Source organism: Mytilus californianus, unplaced genomic scaffold (assembly GCF_021869535.1).
Source record: "Mytilus californianus isolate M0D057914Y unplaced genomic scaffold, xbMytCali1.0.p SCAF_2, whole genome shotgun sequence".
NCBI classification, from domain to species: Eukaryota; Metazoa; Mollusca; class Bivalvia; order Mytilida; family Mytilidae; genus Mytilus; species Mytilus californianus.
This window is the reverse complement of record NW_026262668.1, coordinates 30092500-30113828: the sequence shown is the minus strand read 5'-3', so window position 1 is coordinate 30113828 and position 21329 is coordinate 30092500. Positions and strand designations below refer to the sequence as shown.

General features: G+C 33.7%; 2 protein-coding genes across 2 annotated transcripts in view; one reads left to right on the top strand and one right to left on the bottom strand.

Annotated features, from left to right (window-relative positions):
- The window catches only part of LOC127729669 (uncharacterized), a 28820-nt gene extending 27584 nt beyond the window's left edge, over positions 1-1236 (top strand). The window contains exon 10 of the mRNA XM_052237523.1: positions 496-1236. The gene's annotated coding sequence lies outside the window, so the exon portion shown is untranslated. The remainder of the gene's footprint in view (positions 1-495) is intronic.
- Positions 1-21329, bottom strand: part of LOC127728939 (uncharacterized) — a 667964-nt gene that overhangs the window by 552168 nt on the left and 94467 nt on the right. The gene's annotated exons all lie outside the window — the stretch shown is intronic.

Here is a 21329-nt window from a genome sequence, read left to right as displayed (position 1 = left end):
TGAAATTATGTGCCTTCAACTTTGAAACTTCACCAATTTCACAGTCCATTGAACAAGGAAAATGATAATGCGAGTAGGGCATCCCTGTACTTTGGACACATTCTTGTCATTGTTTTTATCTTTAAAAAAATTAGGGACCAGTGATATAATAAACCATGTAAAGACAGACTTTGTTTTATTTCATATTGTGACCTCATTGAGATGTGAAGCATAAAAAATATTGTTCATGTAGTAATATGAAAGTTTATTGAGTGAGGTTGTTTAGCTTTTATAGCCAACTAAAGTTCAACTTTGTTACATAACATTTAATGAATCAGTTATCCTCTTTGATTTTTGTATAATTATGACTATATGGACATTCCCTGTGATTGATCTACTACCAGCTTGGCTGTTGGTTTTGGTCATTCAATTACTTACCTGGTTTGTATAAACATGAGTAAACCTCAACTGAAGTCAACATTTTGTATAAATTTTTTTTTATTTGTCTTATTTCAGAAGATGAGGATGGTGAAATTACCTTAGGTGATGTTTTATCATTTGCAACTGGAGCAGACTGTGTACCTCCATTAGGATTTGATCCATCACCATCTATTACTTTTCTTCATGACTCAGGATTGTTTCCAAAAGCAAACACATGCTCAATGGAGTTGAAGCTTCCAGTTTCAGTAGATTTTAATACATTCAGAAAACACATGACTTTTGGAATTGCAAACTCACCAGGCTTTGGACTGGCATGAACCATTCATTGGAGCCTCTAATTTTAATATTCATCCATACTTCATCTTCATTTTTTGTCTTGCCTGGTGCAAAGGTTGTTACAAATACAAATTTGAATATTTCTGTATAAATATATTGATCATATAAATTCTTATACAAATGGTATCATGTTGTCGTTGTCCATAGACATTTGGTTTTCACACAATAACTTTAGTATAAGTAAATAAAAGTCTATGAAATTTAAACGCATGGTTTTTTACCACAAAAGGAAGGTTGGGATTGATATTTGGAGTTTTGGTCCTAACAGTTTAGGAGGAAGAGGCCAAAAGGGTAAAATTTTAACTCTTTTTTTGTTTGTTGATTTCATCAAAAATTGAATTATTTGGGTTCTTTGATATGTCGATTCTAACCGTGTATTTGGATTCTGAATTTTTGGTCCTGTTTTCGAATTGGTCTACATTAAGATCCAAAGGGTCCAAAATTAAACTTAGTTTGATTTTAACAAAAAAATAATTCTTGGGGTTCAAATTAAACTTTTGTTTGATTTCAACCAAAATTGAATATAAGGGGTTCGTTCTTTGACATGCTCAATCTAACCATGTATTTAGATTTTTGATATTTGGGCCCCGTTATCAAATTGGTCCACATTAAGGTCTAAAGGGTCCAAAATTGGAACTTTATTTGATTTCATCAAAAATTGAGTTCTTGTGGTTCTTTGATACGCTGAATCTAACCATGTATTTAAATTTTGGAAAATGGACCATAAAAAGTGAATGTCCAATTTAAAACTTTTCAGCTTTTAGACCCCATTCATTCTGTGTCAGAAACCTATGCAGTTTTAACTTTTTAATCACAATCCAAATTCAGAGCTGTATGAAACTCGAATGTTGTGTCCATATTTGCTCCCACTTTTCAGGGTTCCACTTCTGCGGTCGTGTCAAGCTGTGCCCTGCCAAACATTTTATTATGTTATAGTTTTGAACAACAAGAAACTCAGGTGTATTATATGTTAAATTGTTGTTTGACTCAAACTGCACAGACATCTGAGTTTGATTATTTTGTAAAACATGTATAACAGTTAGGGAAACTGATGAGTTGTTGAAAATAAAATATTTAGATCTAATGTTATCATAATACTATGAACTTTTGTTTTGCAATTTATGGAGAACATAACTGTCAGGTTTATTTTCATTAAAATGTTTTATTAAAGTATGTGTTATGTGTATATATAGGTCCAAGTGCAAAAACCCACATTCTTACATGTATGTTTTTGGAAATTTATAATAAATTTTGAAGATTTTCATAAACACTTTTTAGCTCACCTAAGTAAAAGTCCAATTGCCATCAAGTTATGACCATCATTTGTCATAAAGTTTTCACATTTTCATTCTCTGAAACCTCTTGACAGATTTTAAGTAAAATTTGCACGAATGGTCAGTGCAAGGTCCTTAACAAATGACCCTACTTTGTTCTAGTCCAATGAAAAACATGTCCGCTAGAGCAAATCTTAGATTCTGTTTGGCCAATTTTCAAAGATTGTCTCTGAAACTACTAGGCAAAATGTTTTGAAACTTTACATAAATCCTTATTTTGTTCTGGTCTGACGAAAAATGGCCACAGCCAGGGTTCAAAGTTTACATAGAAACCCTACGGGAAATCATATTTTTCCAATTTCTCAAGTACAAAGTAGCTGATATGTGAACAAATTAAACCATACATATATTTGAATATTATAAAGCTCTTAAGATATGTGGAAAATCTAGACCAAAAAAGGATTGCCAAAAGGGCTACACATGCAGGGTCATTGTGAGCCTCCGATTTTCAAAAATCTTGAAACTTAAAAAGTCATGATCTATGACATGTCCTGAACAAATGGTCTTCGTTTTTCTCCGGTCTGTTGAAAAATGTTGCCACCAGCAGGGGTCAATGTTTACAAAAAAACCATTTGAGAAATATTTTTCACAATTTTTTCAAGTAAAAATGAACTGATATTGAAATAAACCATGCATATTTGTGCATTATTAAGTTTCTCGACATATTTTTGAAGCTTTGGTTTTTTTTGATGCTGACGACATGTAGTGTCAAAGTGACTCTTACATGTTCTGTGATTAGCAGGCGACATAAAATTTGTATATAGATGGCTTATGTTATGAAGTTTCCATCTGTCACATGTCCATGGTTCAGCGACTATTTGAAAAAATAAAAGGTTGGAGATTTTTTGTAATGTAAATTCTGTCTGAAATGAGTAATAGGACAACTATATTTGGTATGTGCATACCTTGCAAGGTCCTCATACCTGTCCGACAGTTTTCACTTGACCTCGACCTCATTTCATGTATCAGTGGACAAGGTAAAGTTTTGGTGGTCAAGTCCATATCTCGGATATCATATAAGCAATATTTCTGGTACGGAAGGACTGTAAAGGTGAAAATGTACAACTGGCAAGTGTCATCTGATCTTGACCTTATTTTCATGGTTCAGTTGTTATTTTTTTGTTGTCTTTTTTCTTTTACTATATGGAATGATTGTAAGGTGTCATCTGACTTTTACCTCATTTTCATGGTTCAGAGATAAAAAAAATATTTTTTTTTAGTTTTAGTCTTTTTGTAATATTAAATTGTATATGCAATAGGTCAACTATATTTGATGCATAGAAATATTTTATGATCTACGTGTCAGTCTCACAGGTTTTATTTGACCTTTACCTCATTTTCACTGTTCATTGCAAGGTGTTAAGTTTTGTGTTTTGGTGTAAAACTATAAGCAATAGGTCAAATATGTCTGTTGTATGGAAGTATAGTAGGCTGTAATTGTCTGCCAAGTATTGTTCATGTGACCTTGACCTCATTTTCATCGGTCATTGTTTAGTTTTCATAGTTCAGTCTGTTTCTTTGAAGCTATTTATAAGCCATAGGTCAACTTACTATATTTAGTGTATAGAATGATTGTGACATGTACATGACATAAAAATGAGAATGGAAATGGGGAATGTGTCAAAGAGACAACAACCCGACCATAGAAAAAACAACAGCAGAAGGTCACCCACAGGTCTTCAATGTAGCGAGAAATTCCCACATCCGGAGGCGTCCTTCAGCTGTTTTTCTTGATTGGTTTATATGACCTCATTTTCTTGGATCATGTGTGATAGTTATAGTTAAGCTTTATATTTAGGACTTTCAACATAATATCAGTGAAAAGTAAAGCAGGCGAGACGTTTCAGTGTGTACACTCTTGTTGTATGTTTTGTATTGTTCTTTTTATTTCACATTTTGTAAAGGTTTGTTGTCTCATACAATGTATTCAAATGTACATGTATGTTATACATTTAAAGTAATTTTGACTTCACAAATATAATTTAACATGTATTACATCATCTTAACATGGACAAGTACAGGGTCAGTGTACAATAATCTACATGTACCAGTGAAAATAAAAAACCCAGAATTTTATTTTTATCTAATTCTTCACATCATCATGTCGTACAATCTCTCTTGCAGCAAGATAAACATCAACTCCATGTTCATTACTTGGAATAAGAGGGTCAACCTGACTCAACAAGTTATCCACATCTACAATTACATGATCTGGTTGCATATTCAGCATGTCCAATGAGCCAATATCTTCACCATGTGTTTGAACATCATTAACATGAGGGTCTATTCCATACTTCTCAATTCCATCAATTAAAATATTTTCACTATTCAGTTCAGCTGAATGAATGTTTTTTTTTAATCATGCTGTTCACCCAGATCTTTTGTGGTGACCAACAACGTTCTGTTCTTAACCCATGACTATTATATGCCACTACGAATTGAGAGAGTGCTTCGTTGATACGAGGTATAAACACATAATGTAAACACAGCAGATCCTTTTGATTATCAACATCTCGCAGATCATTTCCTTCTAGATAGTAAAACAATGAATAGAATGTTTGAATTACAGCATAATAAACATCTTTCCAAAGCCTTTCAATTCTGCTATTGTGCACAGATTTTCCTGCTATAAAACTACCACGATCAGAGCCTCGCCTTTCTTCCATATATCTAGCAACTAAAACATTTTCACTTCCTTGATCACCTCTGACTCGAGATGGTAATGAGTACGATTCAACTGCTTCCAAAAACGAGTTCAAAACAGTGACCGCCAAGTTGTTGTTCGAGCATTTTAAGAACACTATTAATCGCGAAAAACCATCAATACCTCCATGTGTTACTAATTTCCAGCGGATCAGCGCATGGTGTCCATCAATATGCCATAGGTCATTAGGCCCTGCAACTGAGTATTTCCTGCGAACTGCAGTTAAGCCCCATCGTATCAATGTGCTTCCTGGATCAATATCACGCAGAGTTCTCCTTACACGTGACTGTTGCACACTTATACCTTTTGCTTTTAAGTGGCCAATCATCATATTCACACCAGTATGTGGTTGACTGTTAACGATTTCTCGCATCACTGACATCAATTCTAAATCATTTATCATAGTATGTCTAACCAGATTCTTCTCCTCATATTTAAGTCGTCTCCATAGTGTTGTTCTGTGCACTAAGAACATTCTGGCTATTTCACCTATCTTAAAACCAATTTTAAACAAATATTCCACTTGGTCGGTGCATATAAAAGCAGGAGGCCTTCCCAGCCTATCAGTCGCTGAAATACATCCTGCTCCATCAACAATGCTCAAGAAACTAGATGGCATAGAAAAATCTATCGTGCTCCAATGTTCTCTCAGGGGCTGAAGACAAGATAATAGGGTTTGAATTTTATCAATTAAGCTCTGATCAGCTCTATTTATAACTAAATTAAATTCTAAACAATTTAAGCCATCCACTGCACTTTTCAATCTGTTGCGAAAGTATTCTATGTCACAATTTGGAGGGTTATCTGGGATATTTTCACAATATGATAACGTTTCGTCCAAGTCTTGAAATTTTTTTTCAAAAATAGTCTCTTCTTGCTCTTCATGATCTGGGTATGTTGCCATCTTCTGCAAAAAAAGGAAGAATTTCATTAAGCCATCAAACCTATCACATGAGCCAATATTTCACAGCTAATATGGTGTTACATTTGTAGCTACAGCATGTATAATAAGTATTCTGCAATTTATCAGATTTCTATGTATTATAAAATGAGTGATATTTTACACTCTGAACAATCAAGGGTATAACTTAAATATTTTCATTTCAGAGAAATAAACATGCATGTGTGAATCTGGGTTTAAGCTAGGGTTTTGAGGGCTTTAGTCACTTTTGAGCGCTATGAAAACCCACCAATGTGTAATGGCTGTAATAGCAAGGGACCAAGGATGTAATTTTTGTAACTAGCTTCATCTTTGACTTTGTCAGATTTTAAAAACTTTAGGCATGATTGGCAGTCAGTATTGTATTTAATATTTGACTGTATTAACCTTTAGGTACCAGTCTTGTATTACAACTCCAGTTTCGGGTGCATTCAAAACATGGAGGGAAACAAAATAGTGCATTTTGTTCTGAATTTTTTTCTGAACTCAATTTTTTCTGTTTGATTATACATGTAGGTTTATGCTGAATTGAAACATATATATAGGCTTTAAAAAAAATCTTGCATCTTTTGGGGATATCAATCCAGGAAAGTGGAAGGATATCATGTTTACTGGAAGTGGTGCGGCCTAGTAAAAATAGCAAACAGAAAGCAGGGGTCGAATTTAAGGTTTTTTGTGTAATGGCCAGCCGGACCAGTGGACTGAAAACTCTACTGGTCCTGCACAAAATCTACTGGTCCTGAAAAAAAATACATTTGACAAACTCCAACATAAATTAAAGATGCTTACTTTTATTTTCATGCCTTTGTTTACATATATTATACATTGGTCACAAGAAGTTTTTGCATCCTGATTTTGAGAAAGTTTTATCCCCTTCCGAAAATTTCCATATTTTGTTTATTGTGAAGGACGAACACCAGAGATATTAATTAATGTAATCAATTTTTATACCTCCAGTATCGCGTTATTGATTTCTCAGGTAATTTGTAATGTAAACAAACTGAGATTGTGATGCAATCAGAGAATTTTATCGAAAAAATTCAACTGGTCCGACGTAAATTCTACTGGTCACCAGCGCTAATTTCGACCCCTGAGAAAGTAGGAAAAAAATGTTTTGACTTCAGGATTGAGTAACTTTTTATTCTTCGTGGCAAGAACCCCCTTTTTTCGATTAAATCACAATTTCTCATTAGTACATACATGATATGAACATGAATTTTTTTTTCCGTGTAGCATTTTTTATTTTTTTATTTTTTTATTTTCAAAGATCAGCTGTTTTGCATGTAAGCCTATGGAGCAGTCAATTTCAAGACTGCAACCTTTATTATGAAAGATTCTGACATGGGATGTGGAAACTTAGTTCACAATTTCTCACACAGTGTGATTACAAATGCTTTCGCGAGTTGTCTCCTCTCTTTTTATTCCTAATAGTTTAGTAACACATGTTTGTTATTTGTTAACCAAATATTTAATATTTTACTTTTTATATTAGGCACTTGAGAATTTTTGAAACTTTGCGCAGAAACTGAATACATAGACTGAATAACTCATTTTCTAATTAAAGTAAATCATTTTTGATGAACCATACTAAATCAATAGGAAAAGGCTTAGCTTTAAAAGGCATATAATTTAGATACATGTTCTTACAGATCATCATTGATCATCTCAACAAGATTGATTTTCTCGCCTGAGATGATATGGCTAAAATGAGAAAAGCAATCCAGTTGAGATGACCAATTGCAATGATAATTTGTTGATCGCTATTTGTAACTATGAGGACATTGTCAGTTTCATTAGGATCCATGTTCCTCATTAGTTTCTTGCGATAATTTTTCATATCACTCCGTCTTGACTCCTGCTGAGAAAGGAAATCACCAGTCAGCAAGATCGAAGGAAAATTTCCTAAAAATTTAATAGCGATAATGCTTTTTACATGGGACACTTTGGAATTTAACTTGCATGACTTGGAAGCTTGCATAGTACTTCATTTCATACTCTGGTGATTATAAATCATAAAATGTATTCATTGATGCCCAGTTTGTTTGTTATTGATTTGTTATGTGTTTTTCTTATATATATTATGCATTTTTCTAAGTTCATGATAATAACTTAAAGAAAAATGCTTATTTTTGGCCCCCTTTGAGTCTGAATTCCATTCCGTTGGGACCATCATCCAAAATTAATCCTAACCTTGTGGTATTGAACCTTCTAAAAAAAAAAATCATATCTAGATCCACACTTAAACTAAAGTTATTGTCCGGAAACGTAATGTGTCTAATATTAAGGACAACGACGCAGACGACATGGACAACGATGACTTCATCATACCATTATTATGATCCTAAATATATTTTTGTGGTCGCATAATTAAACAAGATTGTGTCTGATGACATGGATCCCCCACTGGCAAAATGGATTGATTGTCATGCTTAAATAGGTGGTGAACAAGTGCAAATGGGAAAAGACATAACTCAGAAACAGTCAAAGTGAAGCCACCCGAATTTGAACTTAATCTTAGTTTTATGTTACTTAGCATTATTCTAGTCAGTGCTCACAAGTTGTCCTATGAGAGGCTATGAATATATATATAGCTCTCATTATGTGTATAAATATGAACAAAATATGCTGACAGATAAAAGTTCTAGAGAGCTAAGAATTCCTGAAGAAAAATATGTTTTGAAATATGCAAAGACATATAGTAATTATTAACCACAGTGGGACGTGGAAAAAAAATCTACTTCGGGGATTCAGAGATGGGAACTAGAACACATTCCAATTTTTCCATAAACGGCCATTGTGGTGCATATTTCGGCACTTTTTTACATTGGTTATTAGATGTACCGCAACTCTTTCCAACAAGTGTTTCCACCTGATGAACCTGCTGTCAATTTCCAGTTCTGGTTTACGGATTTTTTATAAACAAAGCGAGTACTTTGTGGCAAATAAACCAAGATTTCTATAGAAAATCCACAGCCTGCAATACAGAGATTTTTGTTATAAAATTTCAAACATAGATTACTCACTTGCTTTTCTAAAATGTGCTTGTGTTTATTAATTGTTTACAAAAAAATATAAGCAACCTGTAAATTCCCAAACATCTGGTGCTGAGCCAGTCAAGTGCACCCTAAAAGGTGTACTTAATTTGAGCTAAATTCTTATTTGTTTTAACCATTATTATAACTAAAGTAATAAACTTGTTTTGAGAAAATTTCAATGCTCGCAATAATCCTATATCTATCAGTCATTAAATTGCCTTATTTGAGGGAACAAGGATAAATAGAAAAGGCTGTGGATGTTCTAGTCTAAATAATATTATGACGTCTGGCAAGGCTATTTTGGTCGCAGGAAGGCGTCCAAGAAAAAAATCAAAATAGCCTTGCCAGACGTCATAATTATTTGGACTATGGATTTTCTATAAACTTTCCATATGTTTAGTATTGAATCAACACAAGGGTACATAATCCTAATAGTAACACTAACAGTAACAGCCTGCAATGCCGGACTCGCATGAACGCAAGATTTAGTTAGTGGGGCGACGCGTTTTTTTAATTCTTGGTCATGCATTCGTGTTGAGAAAGAAAGGGGGGAATGCAAACAGTTACACAAAGCGTTACCTTCTCATATATCTATCAACAGCTAATCAAACGTACAACTTCAACATGTGAGTCAAGCAGGGGCTGCCATTTTCGACTATATCGACCAATCACAAACGTTGTTGCAAATTTGACCTTGTGACGTCAAACAATTTCCCATAATGCAATTATTGCATATAAATAAAAATTATTGCATATAAATAAAAAAACGACAATTATACCAATTGAATGAAAAATATTGCAGTACAATGACAAGTTATACAAATTGAATAAAAAATATTGCATTTGAATGACAAATTATACCATTTGAATAAAAAATTATACCATTTGAATGAAAAATTATACCATTTGAATAAAAAATATTGCATTTAAATGAAAAAATATACCATATAAATGAAAAATTATACCATTAAAATAAAAAATATTGCATATAAATGAAAAAATATACCATTTAAATGAAAAAAATATACCATACAAATGAAAAAATATTGCATATAAATGAAAAAATATTGCATATAAATGAAAAAATATACCAATTAAATGAAAAATATTGCATTTAAATGAAAAATATCAAATTTTTGCAACCAATACCATGCCATAGGGGCCCTTGTTTGAAAATATATACAAATGATATTTCAATTTGTTTTTAAAATTTGACTTTCACCAATAAAAAGAAAAAAAGATGGTATTATGATTATTTAAATCATATTTCCTTATATATTTTTTTTTTTTTATCTAAGGGAACAATATACAGTTAGGAAAAAAATTAAAATTTAACCACATATATTTTACCATCCCCTTTTCCTTGCTTTCTTACAAATTAAGCTTACTGTTTGTGTCATATATGTGCATATAATCAGTATCTTCCATAGATTTGATATCCAGGAGTTAAAATGGTTAAATATAATTTCTTTTGGGTGTATCCATGGCAACAATCAGCATTTATTTGTAATAAAATATCGCAAAAAGGGGTGTAAAGATGTCACATATTTGACCAAAATTTGGCCAAAATTAGAATTTCAATCCCTTGGAGTGATAGCTTTTCTTAAACTGTTTAAATATATCCATCAAGAGATCAAATAAAAATCATATGTCTTTCGTCACATTTTTTTGTAAAATTGCGTAAAATAATTCGACAGTGACGTGTGAAAAAATATTGTTTGTAAACATTACAATAATTCTGGACCTATGGTCGTTCTGGCTATGAAAATAAAAAAATAGCCCATAACACATGTAAACAATAATCATGATGTTCGTATAAACCCACTTTGAATGCTAAATTAGTCATCATTGGTCAAATATGTTACAACTTTACCACATTTTGCGATATTTTATTACAAATAAATGCAGATTGTTGCCATCGACACACCAAAAAGAAATTATATTTAACCATTTTAACTCCTGGATATCAAATCTATGGAAGATACTGATTATATACATATGCACATATATGACACAAACAGTAAGCTTAATTTGTAAGAAAGCAAGGAAAAGGGGATGGTAAAATTTATGAGGTTAAATTCAATTTTTTTTCCTAACTGTATATTGCTACCTTAACGTAGATTTAATGCTATTAGCATACTGTAAAAATTTTAAGTTATTTACTCTAAGTACATGTATATGATAATTACTATTATTATATGACTGTAAATTTTCTGTTTTCTCATTGGCTAAAAGCAAAGGAAATCCTCTTTGATAAAACATTATATTCACCGCGGCACAAATCACGAGAGGTAAATATAAGATTTAAAAAAGCGTCCGTGTACCTAAATATAGATACTGCAAGGCAACGTCAATGACGTAGGTTTAAGATGTCATGCACATTCTCGTTTTTTCTTTTTCTTCTTGTTTTTGTTGTATTTTTTCTCTTAATATATATTCTTCTTGCTTTCGGAGTATTTTTTCTAGTAAACTTTATTGAATATTTCAACTTATGAAAATCAGCAACTGCAGAAACAGATGATATGTTAAGTATAAAAACAGGGAGCAGTTTTAAAAGTATCTTAAGTTGAGCAAATACTAGAAAATTGGGGAAGGGTAAAAAGTCATATAATAAAACAATTGTTGACTTTTGATTTCAGTTGATACAATGATTTACCAATCTAAGAGATGCACAATTCACCCTCGGCCGTTGGCCTCATATCTCTGTATCATTGTAAATCATTGTATCAACCTCATCAAAAGTCAATAACTGTATAGTGTCACGAACAATAATATAATCACTCCAACATATCCAACCGCCATGGAAGATGAAGCACTTTTATGGCGAGAAATGTAAGCGGATGTTTCAGTCTTGTCAACTTTTAGTTCAATTCTTTATAGTGACATTTTATCTCAATTATAGATAGAAGTGGCAGATGGGATCATAGATCCATACTGTCGGGGAACCTGATCACTCTACTAAATATATATATATATATATAAGTCTGAAAATTACACCCAACAGTGTTAGAATTAGACTTTTATGCTGACAAATATTTGTCCCTCAACGGGATTCGAACTCACACCTTTGATACGCTACAGCACCAATCGCTTAGCCTCATGTCCAGCGCTCTAGACCACACGACCACATCCGCTATATAAAAAATATAACTTCAATAGTCGTAGTGTTACCTTGTCACGTAAGGCGAATCTAGAGATAGACATAAGACATGTGTTTTAAGCGTGTGAAGATGTTATATTATTATTTAATACACAATGTATTTGTTATTTGTCAGCAATCTAACTCAACAATTTTTATATACCGTATGGGATAATGATTCAATTCATTATACAGTCACTAGAAATAAGTATAATATATATATATATATATACACAAGTCTAAATTGAAAACAACGTTCAAACCTATGATTGCGTTGGATAAAACCCGCAATTTTTATACGTGTGCATGCAAAACAAATTTCTTGTTAGAGGGGTCTAAATACAGCACAAACAACATTTTCCAAAAGACCAAAAAAGTGAAAAAGTATATTTTAACAACACGCATTTGACTAACAGGTCGAACAACAAATGTTCTTAAACCCTGCTGACTGCCATTGGCGATTGCCAAATAAACGGATCACCGATGTAATAAATGGATCTTAATTTTAAATTTAATACTATTCAGAAAACAATAATCTTGCGGAAGAGATGATATACCGCAAACAAAAGGTGCAAAGTTTTTGTACACCATATCCGGATTTCGACAAATAATGTCTCTTCAGTGATGTTAGGAATCGAAACGGTATTTGGAAAGCCCAGTAATTTACCTCAATTTAGGATAGACTCTTGAATTTTGAAGAGTCAAAATAGGATGAACGGATCATATAAACCCTAAGGCAAATATAATACAAGCCCAAACGAAAAAATATAAACAAGTCGTTCAAACAAGCACGCTCTAGAGTAAAATATTTGGACGCTAAATACATAAAACAGTTTTGAGCATCAATGAATTAATGCAATAAAAGAAAGAAAAACATATTTTGTTTAGGGGCCAGCTGAAGCCCGCCTCCGGGTGCGGGATTTTCTCGCTGTGTTGAAGACCCATTGGTTGACTTCGGCTGTTTTCACCTCTTTGGTCGGTTTGTTGTCTCTTTGACACATTCCCCATTTCCATTCTCAATTTTATTATCTAAACATATCTATTTAAAAAAAAACTTACAAAGTGCGATTAAGTTATAACAGGACGAAGATGGCCAAAGTTCGATGACTACACAAAGAAATTGTCAAAAAGCTGGTGCGACGTTGTTATAATGAATTGATCTTGTATTGTAATTGTGGTGTTCGGTAATGTATAGAAAATCATTTTTTGACAAAAATGGACATGTATTATTAAAATCTTGTGCGTGTGTTTCAGGTGAAGTTGTTTCAAACTAGTTTCAACATATAACAAATATAAATTAAATAGATAATTCAAATAGTTTTATTCTAGTTCTCTGACCAATGTTTCTAATTAAACGACCTGTTTTTTTCAAAGCTTGAGATATACGAGGGTCTGGATGAGGTGTCCTTCATTTCTTTATTCTTTAATTGTTTAGACCATTTTTCTCTATTTTTTATTTTATTTAGCTATTTATACTGCACTTTTTGTCATCATTTTCTATTCTGTAAAACCCATCCAAACCCTCATATACATGTACCAGCATACCAGGAGGAACAGTGATTAATCAAAATGACATTGTTTCAGGGTCACACTCGCAGTTTTCCGCGTTTCTACATAAACCTTATGTATACATAACATTACTGTTACTATCATTCCAATTAATTAGTAAATTTGTTTTTTTTTTCGGTTTCTATTTAATAAAAACTATGCGTGTAAACTTTAATGAATAAATCGTATTAAAACAGCCATCTTCAGAATCAAGTAATGTAGGTCAGAAAACTCGCTAAAAATGTGTATAAATGAGATATTTTGAAAAGATTGAGCATCATTTTTTTAAAAGAAATACAATGCATTACATGAAAACACACATATTTTCATTTTATCATTCATCATTCACTTTACACGTCCAACTTAAGCAAACGACCTTTTCATGAAGATCTACTCTTACCTAATCACGAAGAAAAAAATAATTATTCTTTTCAATATACTAATATAGTAGAGTAAAACATATTTAAAAAAAAAGATAATATTGTTCAGCCATGTAGTGGTTTGCAAAGAAATAACTAAAAAAAAAAAAAATAGAAAAGTTTTCATTATTATCGTGTGATATAAATATTACATTATATTGGAGCTGTTATATTAAGTGTCTAGGCATTGTTATAGATCTTGTCTAAATGGATAATCTATTAAGTTGATTGATTCGTTGATTGGTGTTTGCTTTGTGTCCAATGGCAAACAGTTCATTTATGTTCAGGACGAAAACAAGTTAACAATAAATACAACAAGTATGCCCTATAATAAGGATCGACAAGAATGTTGGACGGGAAACTTCGAATGCTACTGGAAAATGAGGGTACATTGGATTGTGACAAACATTTAGAAATTGAACAGGCCACCCAAAGAGTTTTTGCAAGGGTTCTTAACATACAGAAAGCGTTGGTGCAATAATATACTCTGAAGTCGGCCATCGACATTTAAATGAACATACGCCTCCGGGTGCGGGAATTTCTCGCTGCATTGAAGACCTGTTGGTGACCTTCTGCTGTTGTCTGTTCTATGGTCAGGTTGTTGTCTCTTTGACACATTCCCCATTTCCATTCTCAATTTTATTTTATGTTGTTTCCAATGCTATCTTTAGGTTAAATACTTTTAGCTCACTTTAGTAACTGCGAAGAATTCTATGAAATTGTATCGTTTTGTGGTTTTGCTTGTTGTAATTTTTTTGTGGTATTCTATTCTACCGTTACTATATCGTGAATTGTTTGTTTTGTACACTCTTTCATTTAGCATTTTGTTTTATATCACTGATCGAAATTAAAAAAATAGAGAGAGAAACTTTTCAACCACACCAAACATTCTTGTGTTGGCATATCCTTGGCGGTAAATTATATTATATCTAACACATTTTTTAGTTCACCTTGCCCAACGTCCGTCGTCTGTCGTCCGTTAACTTTTATAAAAATCTTCTCCCCTTAAACTACTGCGCCAAATTAAACCAAAGTTGACCACACTCATCATTGGAGCATCTACACAGGCACTTGTCTCAGAAAAAAAAATTCCTATATACCTTAATAACACAAAGTACTTAACTCGCATTTTTGAAAAATGTCAGCCGGTCGCGAAATTCCGTTAAATGCCGATTTCTTGGATGTCAACCCCACTAAAACTTGTTATGTCGTAAATCTAAATTGATTGTTCTACACAATGGAATATAACACGCCTACTTTTGTTGTCGGAATCATCTGTAGCAGGCCTACCCAAGTATGTCAATCGTCATTATTTCGTCTACCGACGCCAGATTGGAAACACAAAACTCGCAATAAATGATAAATTATAAAAATTATTTAAAAAAAAACTTATTTAGTTTTTGTCTGAATAGAACTTATCACCCAGTAAGTCAAATTGTATAAGATACCGTGAAAAAAAATCTAACAAGCGTTATTTGTGGTATGTCTAATAAGTTACGAGTTTCTTTTTTTGACATAAATTTTCCCATTACGTCAATGTCATTCAGACTCTCTCTGGACTTTACGTATGAAATGAAATAAGATCAGATAACTCCGAGAAACATTAGGACCTTCCCATAAAATTTGACCAATCTGAAACCAAGATTTATAAAGAGAGTGGGAAGACGTACGTTTTCAATTGGCGTCGGTAGACGAAATAATGACGATTGACATACTTGGGTAGGATTGCTACGGATGATTCCGAAAACAAAAGTAGGCGTGTCATACACCATTGTGTAGAAAAATCAATTTAGATTTACGATATAACAAGTTTTAGTGGGGTTGACAACCGAGAAATCGGCATATCACGGAATTTCGCGGCCGGCTGACATTTTTCAAAAATGTGAGTTAAGTACCTTGTGTTATATTAAGGTATAAAGAGGAAAAAAATTCTGAGACAAGTGCCTGTGGGCATCTAGTTTAAAAATGTGTCCGATGACCCCGCCTGCCAACCAAGATGGTCGACATGGCTAAAAATAGAACATAGGGATCAAATACAAGTTTTGTCTATTATTTTGAAAACCGTTATAAATAGAGAAAATCTGACCGGTGCAAAAATGTTCGGAATGTTTAGCTCTACCAAATGTCCATATACGTCAAAACTGTCAGACGACTTCTCATAGGAGTTATTTCCCTTAAGTGACAAATTTTTCATTTTTTTTCTTTTTTGCCTATTATCTTGAAAACTATAATAGATAGAGAAAAACTTTAAAAAGCAAAAATGATCAGCAAGACAAGTTCCACAAATAAATCAACATAGTCGAAATCGTCAGTCGACTCCTTATTCGAGTTATTGCCCTTTGATGACGCTTTTTACCAATTCTTTTCGTTTTTGCCTTATATCCTTAAAATTATAATAGATAGATAGTAACGTAAATAAGCAAATATTATCAACAAGACAAGATCTACAATTAAGACAAATGGAGGAAATCATCCGACGACTCCTTATTGTAGTTATTGTCCTTTAATGACGATGTTTACCATTTTTTTTTGCGTTTTGCCTTATATGATAAAAATTATAATGGTTAAATAGACGCTTTTTAAAATTCACAAAAATGATCAGCAAGGTAAGATCTACTTACAAGTCAAATTTTGCCGATATAGTTGGAAAACTGTGACTCTTTATAGGAGTGATTGCCCTTAAATGAGGATTTTTGTTACCCTCTTTTGTGTTTGGAGCAAAAACTCTAGAAGATAGAGAGAAATTAAATTGACTAAATGATCAGCAATACAAGATCAACAAAATAGAGATTTTTGTCATCAATTCTGTTCTCGTCTACAATGTTGGAGAGTGTCCTTTGATGAATATGCACATAGACGAAGGTGAGCGACACAGGCTCTTTAGAGCCTCTAGTTTAGACATGAAAGCGGTTTTGAAGTTGCTATTCTGTATAGGCATCTGTCTATTATAACATACTGTATGTTGACTCTATATGTCTTTATTTTTCTGTGTCGTTGGGTTTCTGTTTCATTAACATATACCCCTTATCGCTTTTTATTCGAACCCCAAGGATTGACCTAGTTATAGATTTATTGTCATCCCTGGACTTCTCCCGTCTGATAGTTAACCCTTGCGCAAGTGGGGCCTCTGTTTAGCTGTGCCGGATGTTTAAAGACGCAGCCACGTTTGGTCCAAATGGAGACGTCATAAAGCAGATCACTCGTGTAACAAGAATTTCATAGTTTCAACGCTCTCTACACGATTAACAAGTGGAACAGCTCTTTGAGGGCGGGGGGGGGGGGGGGGGGTATTATCTATTAACCAATCATAGTTTTTTTTTATTGTTGCAAAAACTATTATAGTACACAGAAAGAAAAAAAAAATGCGGCAAAGATGATCATCAAGCCAAGATCTAATAATTCAATATGACCGAAATCGTGTTTCGACTACGTATAGGAGTGTTTTTTCTTCAATGACGACTTAACCAATTTTGCGTATTTTGCTATTATCATAAAAACTGACATAGCCTGAGAGAAACTTTAAACAACAAAACAAAAGCCAGCTTCATCTACAAACAAGTCTCAAGGCTGAAGTTGTCTGTCGCCTTTAATGACGATTTTTACAATTTATTTTACAATTTTTGCTACGACAAATTGCAGATAGAGGGAAACTTTAAACAGCAAAAACGGCCAGCAAGACCTATAGATAAGTAAAATGGCCCATATCATTAGTTGATTCCTTATAACAATAATTGCGTCTAAAGACATTTTTATCAGTTTTTGCTTTTATGAAAACTATAAACGTCTGCCATCGGAATTCGCTTCAATATAGAAGTAATTTCCCCGAAATGAAGATCTTTTCGGTTCTACTCCTCTTTCCCTAGTTTGGTTGAATTCGATACGATGTAAACCCCATTGTATACTACTTTATCTTTAGAAAAAATGCAGAGACAAATGAGGAAAGAAAAATTAAAAATACTTTTGAAAAAGATGTGTAAGTTACAAAGGGGACATTCAAAACTCATAAGTCGCAGAAAAACTGACAACTGCATCATAAAACTAGAGGCTCTCAAGAGCCTGTGTCGCTCACCTGATTCTTCTTTGGTTTTGGAAATCATGTAAAAATAGATTAAAATCATAACAGATACCCTAATAATGATTGAGGCCAAATTTGGTTTAATATTGGCCCTGTCATTTATTCAAAAGCAGAAGACTTTTGTAAAGTTTACAGAAATTACTAATAAATTCATTGAAATTGTAGAAAATGACTTTATAAGGACAATAACTCCAACAAAACGTCAATTGACAATATTCTCATGTTGACTTATGTGTAGATCTTCTTTTCTTGATATTTTGAAGTTTACAGTAGATCTCAATCTAAGATACAGTGGAGATCACTTCTAACCTCTCATTAGAACTGTCAGAATAATCTGTCATAGAACTGTTCTAAACTGTCCTAGAACAGTTCTACCTAGAACTGTTCTAAGTAGAACTGTCAGAATCAGTTCTAGGTAGAACTGACCAAATCAGTTCTAGGTAGAACTGTCAGGATCAGTTCTAAGGTAGAACTGTCCAAAACCGTTCTAGGTAGAACTGTCCAAATCAGTTCTAGTCGAAGAACTGTAAGCAGAACTGACAAAATCAGTTCTAACCGAAGAACTGTCAGCAGAACTGACTAAATCAGTTCTAACCGTAGAACTGTCAGCAGAACTGTCTAAAACTGTTCTAGCCGTAGAACTGACCAAACCTGTCAGGATTGTAGAACAGTTCTAAATGACTTCACTGCAATTTTTTAATATATATTATATTCTTTTGACTTATTTATATTTAAGACAAAATTAAAAAAAAAAAGAGTTCTTAAAACTGTTCTATGGATAGAACTAACTAAATCAATTCTAGCCGTAGAACTGACCAAATCGTAGAACTGTTCTAGCCGTAGGACTGTTCTAGTCGTAGAACTGACCAAAGATTTGGTCAGTTTTAGGTAGAACTGTCTAAAACTGTTCTAGGGTAGAATTGTCAGGATCACTTCTAGGTAGAACTGTCTAAATCAGTTCTAGGTAGAACTGACCAAATCAGTTCTAGGTTAGAACTGTTCTAGCTAGAACTGTCTAAAAGGTGTCAGGATGACAGTTCTACATACTGTCCTAGAACAGTTCTCCTGACAGATTCTGACAGATTTGATGAGAGGTTAGAAGTGATCTCTACTGTACATGTATTAAGGTCTACTATCAGTCCCCGAGGGTATCATCAGCTCAGTAGTCAGTACTTCGGTACTGACATGATTTAACAAACCTTTCTAAAATTGTCCGTTTATAAATTTTGAAATTATTAAGAAACTAAGGTTTCAACTCCCTCAGGCAAAGTTGACTTTAGATGAAATTGGCTATTTATTTTAGGTATTTTTGTCATATAGCTCTTCAACGGTTTCGGTAGTTATACAACCTCGGATTTCAAATGTTTGGCTTTGAGCGTTCCTGATGAAGATTAATCCAGAAAAGCGCTTCGGACGCATGAAATTATAAAACGTGTTGTTTTCAATTTTTTACATCACTGGGTAGGTACCTCTGCTGGTGGACTATCAGTCCCCGAGGGTATCATCAGCTCAGTAGTCAGTACTTCGGTACTGACATGATTTAACAAACCTTTCTAAAATTGTCCGTTTATAAATTTTGAAATTATTAAGAAACTAAGGTTTCAACTCCCTCAGGCAAAGTTGACTTTAGATGAATTTGGCTATTTATTTTAGGTATTTTTGTCATATAGCTCTTCAACGGTTTCGGAAGTTATACATCCTCGGATTTCAAATGTTTGGCTTTGAGCGTTCCTGATGAAGGTAAATCCAGAAAAGCGCTTCGGACGCATGAAATTATTAAACGTGTTGTTTTTAATTTTTTAAACTTACTCCCCCTGCTGGCAGCCATCTTGGATGACAAATCAACTACAAAGTAATAACACTTGGTCAGCACCTCAAAAGAAACATTCATACCATGTTTGGTTTCAATCCATTAAGCGGTTTTCTAGAAGAAGACATTTGTATATATTTCCCATAGGGTCCTTTGTTAAACTAAGTCCCCCGTTGGCAGCCATCTTGGTTGATTGATTGGATACAAAGTAACAATACTTGGCCAGCACCTCATTAGAAACATTCATGCCATGTTTGGTTTCGTTCCATTCAGTGGTTCTCTACAAAGAAAACATTTGTATGTATTTCCCATAGGGTCCTATGTTAAACTAAGTCCCCGCTGGTGGCCATCTTGGATGATGGATCGCCTACAAAGTTACAACATTTGGTCAGCATCGCATACGGAACATTCGTGCCATGTTTGGTTTCATTCCATTTAGTGGTTCTCTAAAAGAAGATATTTGTATGTATTGTCCATAGGGTCCTATGTTAAACGAAGTCCTCCGCTGGCGGCCATCTTGGATGATGGATCGGCTACAAAGTAACAACACTTGGTCAGCACCCCATAAAGAACATTCATGCCATGTTTTATTTCATCCCATTCAGTGGTTCTCTAAAAGAAAACATTTGTATGTATTTCCCATAGGGTCCTATGTTAAACTAAGTCCCTCTCTGGTGGCCATCTTGGATGATGGATTGGCTTCAAAGTAACAACACTTGGTCAACATCTCATAAGGAACATTCATGCCATGTTTGGTTTCATTCCATTAAGTGGTTCTATGAAAGAAGACATTTGTATGTATTGTCATTAGGGTCCTATGTTAAACTAGGTCCCCCTCTGGCGGCCATCTTGAATGATGGATTGGCTTCAAAGTAACAACACTTGGTCAGCACCTCATAAGGAACATTCATGCCATGTTTGGTTTTATTCCAATCAGTGGTTTCCAAAAGAAGACATTTGTATGTATTGTCCATAGGGTCCTATGTTAAGCCAAGTCCCCCGCTGGCGGCCATCTCGGATGATGGATCGGCTTCAAAGTAACAACACTTGGTCAGCACATCATAAGGAACATTCATGCCATGTTTGGTTTCATTCCATTCAGTGGTTCTCTAGAAGAAGCTCAAAATGTAAAAAGTTAACGACGACGACGGACGACGGACATGTAGACTCTCTAAAGAAATGTTAAAATCATCATCCGGATATCGTATATGTGGTAAAGTGGATATGTTGTTGGATTGATACAATAGGGAAAACTACTTGGTTAGAATATAATATAATTCTAAATTAAAATCGTTCTAGTTATAGTATTTTCCACCGCATTAAGCTCAACACATTACAAAAGAAAACAAGTTACATTTAATACATATCCTTCACTGAATATGCATTTTTGTTTAGGGGCCAGCTGAAGCCCGCCACTGGGTGCGGGATTTTCTCGTTGTGTTGAAGACCCATTTGTGGCCTTCGGCTGTTTTCTGCTCTTTGGTCGGGTTGTTGTCTCTTTTAAACATTCACCATTTCCATTCTCAACTCTGTGTGATAGTTTGTGTTAAAATAAATCAAAACTTTACT